Consider the following 10,162-nt stretch of genomic DNA (forward strand, 5'->3'; position numbering starts at 1 on the left):
GAGAGATGGCTGATTGACCATGGCGTTGGTGATTATGGAGGGGGGGGGGGGGGAGAAGACGGATAATCGGGTGGCAGAAGGGATGAAATTTATATAAAGTCTATCTTCTCTTGACTGATTTAATTGCTGAAAGTGCGATTTAATTGCTGAAAAGAGAGGATACAGTCAATTCCTAAAAGCAAGGGATATTAATTCAAAAGTATTGATAGTGGATCAAATACTGGTATCCATTGCATTATTATTTATAACATTTATATTATAATATTATTTTCTTGATGGTTAGTTGTACTGTTAGCTTAATAGCCATTCATCTTGCAGATCAATAAGTTTTAAAAAAAATTGCAAAATGAAAAATAAAAAAAAAAATCCAAAAAAAAAAATTAAATATTATTTTCATCATTTGACTTATCCAAAAACAATAATAATAAAATTATATATATATATATATATATATATATATATATATATATATATATATATATATATATATATATATATATATATATATATATATATATATATAGGGTCGGATTCAACAAATTACCATTTTAACTTATAAACCCAAGGGACCAACTTTTTGTCAACTTTTAGAACTTGTTTTTTATTAAAAAAATATACAAATACAAATTCATTACTTTTTATCCTTTTTCCATTGTTATCAAATTTAATATATTTTATTTTTATTTTTTGTCTGTCCACATTCACATCTGTGAACAAATCAGAAAATAATATATATATATATATATATATATATATATATATATATATATATATATATATAGAATTTGATATCAATGGAAAAAGGATAAAAAATTATGAATTATATATTTTTAGATTTTTTTCGATAAAGAATAAGCTTTAAAACTTAAACATGACTGGGACACCCCACCGGCCTACAATCCATATGGTACGCCACAGAGCCTTCAGTTTGACTCGAACACCCCACCGGTCTACACTCTATCTGGTACGCTCACAGAGCCTTTAGTTTGACTAGAACACCCCACTGGCCTACAGTCTATCTAGTACGCTCACAGAATCTTCAATATGACTAGTACGACTCAACGGGCCTTCAGCCTATCTGGACCACTCTCCGAGCCTTCGGCCTAACTGGTACGCCCCACTAGCGTTCAGTTTATCTGACACTCCTTGGGTTTGTTGGTCTTCAGCACAAAGCATGTCCGCCTCAACCAAACCGCACATAACATGTCAACATATACATAAAATTAAACATATAACCAATCAACAGATTAACAGACAGATCTTACAAATCACTAAGCATAACATCATCCTATCTACCAGGATACAAATCATAACAGTATAGCAACATCCTATTTACCAAGATACCGATCTAACAGATCACCACAACATGGGAACATCCTATCTACTAGGATATCGATCTAACAGATCACTACAGCATACAAGCATACGATAAACCAGGATAACAATCCAAAAGGGCCGACATTGGTGCCTTCGACCCATAAGCACAGTGAGGAACCTCGAATGTAGAAGCTCCTCGAAAGAGAGTCCTTATCTGCTACCCTGTCAGCTTATGAGCTATCAAAACCAACAACACACCCAATTAGCAATTAGGTCCACGTTATAATCCACAATCCCTACTTAGGGTAAAATTGTAACACTCTAAATTTTTAAAAAAAAAATCATTTTTAAAATCACATAAAACTCAATATCACATTTCTCAAAAACCACAAAATGTATAAGTTGTCAAAACATAAGGCAACAAATATTTGATAATATCCCAGAATCCACAAAAACATAATCTTTAACTGGTGTGTACAATCAAGCCGGCGTCTTCCTACGATCCTGAGAGGAACCTGAAACACACTTCACACAATACTGTAATCACAAAGCATAGTGAGTTCCCTAAAATACCACATACACAAATAATAATCCTCTCATGGCTATAACTTGGCATAGACCCTCCGGTCATGCGTCCCGGTGAGGACCCTCCAGTCTCACGGCTCGGTATGGACCCGCCGGTCATGTGTCTGAGTCTAGACCCTCCAGTCTCACAGCTCGGGTTGGACCCTCTAATCATGTATCTCAATGAACACCCTCCGGTCTCACAACTCGATTTGGACCCTCCGGTCCTGACTCAGTAAGGCACGGAATAATATATAACATAAATCACTAAGACAAAATGCAAAATATCACATAGCTCAGTATAAGCACATAAGACCCTCCAGTCGATAACTCAAGTAAGACCCTCCAGACACACAGTATTACCACTCAGGTAAGTATAGTGAGAAGACTCACCTCGTAAGTAAAAAAGTAGGTCTCGTACTCCACAAACGGTTAAGACTCCGCCTACATATCATAATCATCTCTTATTAACACTTTATAACCACAACCCTGAAATGTTAGGCTAACCCCTTTCTCTAACTCTCGGAAAGGGTGAAAGACCATTTTACATCTCCATAGTCTCCATAACTCATGTCTTGACCAAACCCTAAAAGTCAACGAAAGTCAACACCCGAGTCAACAATCCATGTTGACCTAACTCGTCGAGTGAATCTATGCGACTCGTCGAGCTCCTTCGTTTTCTCTGAAGTATCGGGAAAATCCAACTCAACACGTCGACTTGTCTCACCAACTCGCCGATTTGTAACGCGTACAAACTATCAGGGAAAACCCTAGCCAACTCGTCGAGTTGGCTGATCAACTTGTCGAGTCCCTTCAGTCCATTCTCTTATTTAGACGTTTTTAAGCATAACTAAGGCTCCATAGTCTAGATCTATCCTTTTAAGCCTGAAGTATCACATAAAATTGCAAGCTTTACGTCTATGCATGGCATCTAGGGCTCAAAATGCCAAAACAAGCTCTATAGAGGGTTTAATGCATGAAACTTTGACAATAGCTTGATAAAGCCTGAATCTTTAGGCCCAACGGACCTCATACTATCCAGATCTGGAGTCTCAACTCCATGGCAATCTCAAACAACTTAAGGACCCAAAGAAGGATGGAAATGGCCATAAACGACCTATTGATGAGATCTAACCAAACAATGATTAGGGTGAAAGCTTTTTACCTCCAAATAGCAGCTAACACTTAAAGAACACCGGATCTAAAGGCTTCTTCTCCTTCCAAGCCTTTTTGCTCTTCAATCCCTTTTCAGAAATGCACTAGAACACACAATCTTATCCTTTCTTTCTCTCTCTCTCTCTCTCATGAATGACTTTAGCTCGCTTAGGGTTTCTCTTAATGTGTCAAGACGATAAGGGAGGTGGAAATGAAGGCTTAAGGTCCTTTAAAAAGGGCACAAACCCTAAAAATTTGGGTTTTCACACTCAGCTCCTACTCGTCGAGTTGGGGTCCTTCAACTCGTCGAGTAATCTCTAAAAATCACACGACCATTTATCTCTCTACTCGCCGAGTTGGGGCCTCCAACTCGTCAAGTTTCTAGACAACATAAATATAAATTAATTAAATAATATACCTGGGAGTCGGGATGTTACAGTTCTCCCCCACTAGAATTAGACTTCTCCCTCGAAGTCATCCTCCAGAAACAAATCTGGGTATTGCTCCCACATCTCGGACTCTGGCTCCCAAGTCCACTCGGATCCCTTCTGATGTTGCCACTGAATCTGAACCAATGGCACCTCTTTATTCGTCAAGACTTTCACCTTCCTATCCAAGATCTCTATCGGCTTCTCAATGTAGTTCAAGCGATCGTCAACCCGAATGTCCTTCAAAGGGGCCACTGTCGTCTCATCGGCTACACACTTCCTCATCTGGGACACATGGAAGTGTTATGAATCTAGCTCAACTCTGCAGGTAGCTCTAATCAATAAGCTACCTTACCCACTCGCACGATCACTCTGAATGGACCAATGTATCTAGGAACGAGATGGCTCCGCTTCCTGAATCAGATAACCCCTTTCCCATGGGGATACCTGAAACTCTAGCTCTGAACGTCGCCGGTATGCGTAACTCTTCTAACGACTCTAAGTCGTCAGTAACCTCTGTCTGACCTATTGGATCTGCTCTGTCATCTTGAGCACTATCTCAGTGCCCCCCATCACTCTTTACCCTACCTCTCCCCAACAGATGGGAGTCCGACACCTCCTCCCTTATAAAAGCTCAACGGGAGGCATAACAATACTGGAGTGATCGTTGTTGTTGTATAAAAACTCAACCAAAGGCAAATAAGTGTCCCAACTTCCACCGAAGTCCATAACATATGCACGTAGCATGTCCTCGAGTGTCTGAATCGTCCGTTCGCTCTGCTCGTCTCTCTATGGGTGATATACGGTACTGAAATGCAACCGGGTACCCAACTCCTCATGAAATTTCTTCTATAACCTGGAAGTAAAACGTGCATCCCGATCTGACACTGTCGATGTGGGCACTCCATGTCGTGCCACCACCTCTCGAACGTAGATCTCGGCTAATTTCACCACAGAAGAGCTCTCACTTATAGCCAGAAAGTGAGCACTCTTCGTTAACCAATCTACAATCACCCATATCGTATCAACACCTTGCACGGTCCTCGATAATTTGGTAATAAAATCCATAGAAATTTGTTCCCACTTCCACAGGGAAATCTCTAAATGTTGCAACTGGCCATGAGGATGCTGGTGCTCCGCCTTGACCTAACGACAGGTCAAGCATCTCTCGACTACCCATGCCACATCTCTCTTCATACAGGACCACCAGTAATCCCTCTTCAAGTCCAAATACATCTTGGTGGCCCCCGAATGGATCAAGAATCTTGACCTATGGGCCTCCTCCATCAAAATACATCGAGCTCCACCCGTATATAGCACCCATATCCGCCCACAGAAGGTCAAAAGCCCCCGACTATCCGTCTCAAACTCAGAAACTTGCCTGATATCCCGCTCTCTCTTACGGTTCCCTGGTCTCATGGCCACCACTTGGGCCTCTCGGATGGTATCTAAGACTGGAGTCATCACCGTCATCCTCATGAACACGTCTTGAATCGGAGCACTCACTGCTCTACGACTCAGGGCATCGACTACCACATTAGCCTTGCTAGGGTGATACAAAATCTCACATTCATAGTCTTTCACTACATCTAACCACCTCCTATGTCTCATATTCAGGTTGGGCTGATCCATAAGGTACTTCAGGCTCTTATGGTCCGTGTATATGGTACATCAGACACCATAAAGATAGTGTTGGATAAGGTGTCTAAGTCCATAACTATTTCGGGCTTGTACTTGACCCGACCCGGCATGGTCCATTTGGGTTGCATGGCACCATGCAATTGGATAGACTAAATGAGAGAAATAACACTTGGAGATTATTAATATATTATAAGTTCTAATATATTAATAATATTATTTGATTAGTTGATCAAAGAATTAATTTGGAATTAATTAAGTGATCAAAGGATAACTAATTAAATATATGGGTTGATTGTGTAAATCATCCATATCTTGTATAGTGGGCTAAGAGGCTCCATGGATTATCAAGTTGGGTTCTACCCATAGGATGCTCCATGGATGCTCCATGGGAGTTACAAACCCATGGGTCATGGAAATGAAGAGTCATGACACATTAGGGTTTACATGGTGTAACCCTAGATGTGTCAACACTATATAAGAAGCATATTCTCCACCAAAAATCGGCACTACTAAGGAAACAAGAGGGCTTGGCCGATTTTGAGAAGTGTGTGTTATCTCAAGAGTCTTTCCAAGAGCATTTGGTGTTGTGTGAAGCATTTGAGGCATCACACTTGGGGTGCTAGGCTCACAAGGTTTCAAGGAACACAAGCAACAACAAGGTAAGTTATTCTATCTATGATTCAAGTTAAAATTGTTCCCCATGTATGCTAGATAGGAATATAACCTTGGAATTCAACTTTGCATGATAATTAGACAAACATAGATCCAAGGTTATTAGGGTTGCATGTACACTTAGGAAGTGTTAGAATGCTCAAAACCCATCAGTGGTATCAGAGCCTAGGCTTGTTTGTTTGTTATTTGTGCTTAAAAGTTGAAGAAAGTCGAAAATCTTGCTGTCTGACTGATGGACTCGGCGAGTCCATGGGGAGGACTCGACGAGTTCACGTGTATCTTCAACCTACTCGGCGAGTAGGTTTATGCACTCGGCGAGTAGGGTCGACAGAGTGCAGAATTTCGACTTGAGTTGCTGGAAATGGATTAGAGTCATTACCCTAAAATGTTTTGGTACTTGAAAACTTATTTTAGAAGGTGTAATGTCTTCTCTAACTCATTTACAACAACTAGTTATCAAAATTACAAAGATTAAATGTGATTTTGATTCTTGAAAGTGTTCATATTCATGTTCTTGTTCTTATGATGTTTAGATGATCATAGGAATTATTTGTAACCTATGTGGTAGATTAATTCATGATCATAATGTGTTTTAATGGAGTCCATAACTTGTCCTCAAGTTATGGAAAACCAAAAGTCTCTTGGATTAAAAAACCATTAAAAGAACACAATAGTTAGAAAAATGAAAAGTTCTCATTTTATTACTCTATTAAACTCATAAGTTACAAGAAATGAAAAGTTTTGAAAGTTTACAAAACTTGCCCTCAAGTTTTGGAACAAGTAAAGTTAAGTTAAAACTTTAGTTCCAACCCCTAGAATTTTAAAAGTTAAAATTCAACCCTTATACTTATATTATTATGATTTAATAATTATATATATATGTATAAGAACAAAGTCGTCTTACCGCTAGTACGCCTCATTCACGAAGCCGGTCTATAAGGTGGGTATAAGGTTGTTGCCTATAAAATGGTGACTTAATGGGTGTCCACTCTCACCCACCGCTTGCTTGATCGGTGGAGGGTCGTTAGCCGAACGGGTAAGACAAGGACTTATTAATTCTCATTCAAAGTATGATGAATATTATAAAGTAACTAAATGTTTTATTAAATTCCCAATCTTAGTTACTTTAGGAAAAATGTGAATAAGGTGCTATTCCATGAAATTACACTTTACACTTTGATTAAGTCGTTGGTGGAGCGTGTGTGGTTAACCGGCACACTAACTTGGACTTAACAAGGTAGGTAAAGGGTGACTTAGGGTTTATTATAGTATCGATGGAGCGTGTGTGGTTAACCGGCACATCGATTGAGTGATAAACTTTAAGGGTACCAAGTGATTTGCATGGTTACTTCACACCTCGTTTTGTGATCCTCGGTATCCCAGTCACAAAACTTGGAGGGCACACTCGAGATTGAAACATGCCTTTGAAAAGTTCATTGAATCTCAAAGAATCTAGGAATTTCTAAGAACCATTCAAAAAACCTAATACTAAAATATTGCGGTTTTTGTGGTGGAAATTGGTGAATCGTCATTCACCTACCTTTCAAATATGATATAGCTTAGATTACGGCATACCTCTTCTAAGTTATATTATATTGTGATTGGATCCTAGCCTTAATATTACATTTGGGTGTTTTATTAAGGACTCTCTTATATCTAAACTAATCTTGTCCTATTTCCTTCAGATGTCTTTCAACAATGCTTCTGGCTCTAATCCTAATGGCTCCTTTTCCCTTATGAACTTGTGTGGGAAAGTCACCTTTGATGGATCCAACTTTAATGAGTGGATCAGGAACATCAGGATGATTACCCGCTACGAGGACAAAGAATATGTCCTTGACAAGGAGCTTAAGGAGATTAATGAGTCCACTGCAACTCCTCAGGAGATCGCTGAATTTCGGGCACATGAAAGGGATGCTACGAAAGTGGCTTGCATCATGACGGCCACGATGACAGCGGAACTCCAAAAGTCTTATGAGGATTTCTACCCTTATGACATGCACCAAGATTTGATGGAAAGATACCATCAAAGTGCAAGACAAGAGAGGTATGAAATCATCTGCTCCATGATAACAACCATGATGAAGGACGGGGAATCCGTCACGAGCCACATGCAGAAAATGCAAAGGTATGTGGATCGTTTGCTGAAGCTTAATGTGAACTTCCCGGAGGATCTTGCAATAGATATTATTTTGCATTCCTTACCATCGTGCTATGATCAATTCCGCATGACATATCACATGAACAAGGAAGAAGTCACCCTCAGCAAACTTCAGGGACTTCTCAAGACCGCAGAAACAGGTCTTAAGGGGAAGTCGGTTGCTATCACTCCTACTCAAAACTCTACTCCGGTTTTGGCAATCGGGAAGAATCGAGGGAGGAAGAGAAAGAGCTCTTCTAAGGGTACCAAGGCTCGGACCCTTGATGGCTCTTCTTCAAGTGGAACCAAGAAAGGTTTCGTTACTCCTTCTTCTGACCCAAAAGAGGCTGAATGCTTCTATTGCCATGAAAAAGCTCATTGGAAGCGGAACTGCCCAAAATACCAGCAAGATGTGAAGGATGGGAAAGTTAAACCCAACCATGCAGGTATTTACACTATCATTTCTAATAACTCACCCCATTCTAATTCTTGGGTCCTTGATACCGGGTGTGGTATTCACATTTGTTGTGACTTGCAGGGACTAAGAAGAAGTGAGGATGTGGAGCAAGGAAGGATAAACTTGATCATGGGGAATAGGAAAGTTATACCTGTTACCAAGATTGGAGTTTATACTTTATCGCTAAGTAGTGGGTTTAGTTTAGATTTGAATAAGTGTTGTTATTCGCCAGGAATGGCAAGAAATATTATTTCCTTTCATGCTTTGTACAAACAAGGGTTTACCTTTTCATTTAATAATGAAGTTGGTTCTATAGAAGTTTTCTATAATAATGTCTTTTATTTTAAAGCATTACCTTGTGATGGTGTGTATGAAGCTGTATCTGTTGTAGATAACTTGGGAAATAATGTTTTGTGTATTGATTCTACTAATAATAACTTGGATAAAGCATCTTTATGGCATTGTCGTCTTGGACATATAAGCAAGAAACGCATAGGCCAACTCCAAAAAAATGGAGTCTTGGAGTCGTTTGACCTAAAGTCAGATGATAGTTGCGAATCATGCTTACTTGGAAAAATGACAAAGTCACCCTTCACAGGTTCATGTGAGAGGGGTGAAGGTTTGTTGGACCTTATACACACGGATGTGTGTGGACCATTCAAACATGCCACAAGGGATGCTAATCGTTATTATTTGACTTTTACTGATGATTATAGTAGATATGGATATGTCTACTTGATCAAGCATAAGTCAGAGACTTTCGAGAGGTTTAAGGAATTTAAACAGGAAGTCGAGAATCAATTGGGCAGGAACATTAAGATGCTTCGATCCGATCGTGGTGGTGAGTATCTTAGTTCAGAGTTCCTCGACTATCTAAGGGAATGTGGGATAGTCTCACAATTGACACCTCCCAGGACACCACAGTTGAATGGTGTGGCTGAGAGGCGTAATCGAACCTTGTTGGATATGGTTCGTTCCATGATGAGTCGAGCTACGCTACCAATCTCATTCTGGGGGTATGCCTTAGAGACTGCCGCCCATATCCTCAATCTAGTCCCTACAAAGAAAGTTGCCAAAACTCCTCACGAGATGTGGACTGGTAAAGTACCTAAACTAGACCACATCAAGATTTGGGGTTGCGAGGCTTTCGTGAGACGCGAGACTCATGATAAGCTCGAACCTCGAAGCGAGAGGTGTATTTTCATCGGCTACCCACAACATTCCTTTGGTTACCTCTTCTACAGACCTAGTGACAATGTGGTCTTTGTAGCAAGAAGAGGAGTCTTTCGAGAAAGAGAGTTTATAAGCCAAGAAGACAGTGGGAGGCAAATTGATCTTGAAGAAATTCAAGAATCAAGCGGTGAAGGAACTTCAAACTCTAGCCCTCAACTTGAGGAGGAAACTCCTGTTGAGCCAATTGACAAATCTGTACCTCTGAGACGTTCCACGAGAGTTAGGAGTGCACCTGAGCATTACTATGGATTCCATATTACTGCAGAAGGTGAGACACTTATTAGTGATGAGACACTAGTAAGTCAAGATGACCCTAACAGCTACGAGGAAGCCATGGCAGGCCCCGAGTCTGCTAAATGGAAAGAGGCTATGGATAGCGAGATACAATCCATGTATGACAATCAAGTTTGGAACTTGGTTGAAAATGTACCAGGTCGTAAGACAGTAGGGTGCAAATGGGTCTTCAAGAAGAAGACCGACATGGATGGTAAAGTACACACTTATAAGGCTAGACTGGTTGCAAAGGGCTTCTCTCAAATTCCTGGAGTGGACTAT

This window comes from Lactuca sativa, chromosome 6, assembly GCF_002870075.4.
Source record: "Lactuca sativa cultivar Salinas chromosome 6, Lsat_Salinas_v11, whole genome shotgun sequence".
Classification (NCBI taxonomy): Eukaryota; Viridiplantae; Streptophyta; class Magnoliopsida; order Asterales; family Asteraceae; genus Lactuca; species Lactuca sativa.